This window comes from Haemaphysalis longicornis, unplaced genomic scaffold, assembly GCF_048455015.1.
Source record: "Haemaphysalis longicornis isolate Haplotype H1 unplaced genomic scaffold, Haemaphysalis longicornis Haplotype H1 scaffold_1, whole genome shotgun sequence".
Classification (NCBI taxonomy): domain Eukaryota; kingdom Metazoa; phylum Arthropoda; class Arachnida; order Ixodida; family Ixodidae; genus Haemaphysalis; species Haemaphysalis longicornis.
In genome coordinates this window covers 417357660-417358645 of record NW_027526203.1, presented here as the reverse complement: position 1 = coordinate 417358645, position 986 = coordinate 417357660, and the positions used below count along the sequence as shown (strand labels likewise).

Sequence of the window (986 nt, the reverse complement as noted above, 5' to 3'; positions counted from 1 at the left end):
GGCTCACAAAAGGTTAACAAGAACAAAATAAAAGGTTCAAAAAAGGTTAGTGATAGATAGATAGATAGATAGATAGATAGATAGATAGATAGATAGATAGATAGATAGATAGATAGATAGATAGAGAGAGAGAGAGAGAGAGAGAGAGAGAGAGAGAGAGAGAGAGAGAGAGAGAGAGAGAGAGAGAGAGAGAGAGAGAGAGAGAGAGAAAGGGAGGGGAGGGAGGGAGGGAGCTGCGGTGCAAATGCGTATATAAGCGCATTCCAGACCACACATTCTCTTTCTGCCATGGATGAAAACGACCGTAAGGCGCGGCATGCGGCGGCTCAAAGTCTACGCAGAGAACAAGCTACCCCGGAGGCGAGAGCTCGGGAAGCGGTGGCAAAACGGCAAAAACGCCAAGCGGACCCGGAGTTGAGTGCTCGGGAAGCAGCGGCTCAACGGCAACGCCGACAACAAGCTACCCCGGAGTATATACTGTACACAGGCGTTGTCACTCATTTACATGCGCGAGTGGGCAATGTCACGGGTGATTTACGGTAAGAACGATCCCCAGTGCTTCGCCCACTCGTCATGATTCACTTCGTAAAGATGCGCGAATTTTTTCTCGTTCTCGTTTCATTTCTCGCAGAAAATATGGGCAGCCACGCCGCACTATCGTCCTGGCTCGTTGGTCTAGGGGTATGATTCTCGCTTAGGGTGCGAGAGGTCCCGGGTTCCAATCCCGGACGAGCCCACTAATTTTGTTTCTTTCTTTTTGTTTCCTTAGCTAGCACAACCGTTCATAGGGTGGCTAGCGAAGTTCGAACACGATGAGCGACAAGCCTTTATTTCATATTTGTGAAGGGGGATATCTTTGTGAAACCCGGCAGATTTTTTCGCGTCGTCTAGAGATCATTCTTTCGCAGCCGAATTTCAGCTCATGACAACCATATCACTGCTAGAACCCTTAAAGGGACCCTGCAACACTTTCGATAAACGCTTTC

General features: G+C 48.6%; 1 non-coding gene across 1 annotated transcript; it reads left to right on the top strand.

The window, feature by feature from the left end:
• The first annotated feature begins 664 nt into the window (after window positions 1–664).
• Window positions 665–736, top strand: Trnap-agg (transfer RNA proline (anticodon AGG)). The gene has a single exon. It is a non-coding gene; the product is annotated as a tRNA-Pro (tRNA).
• Window positions 737–986: the final 250 nt, after the last annotated feature.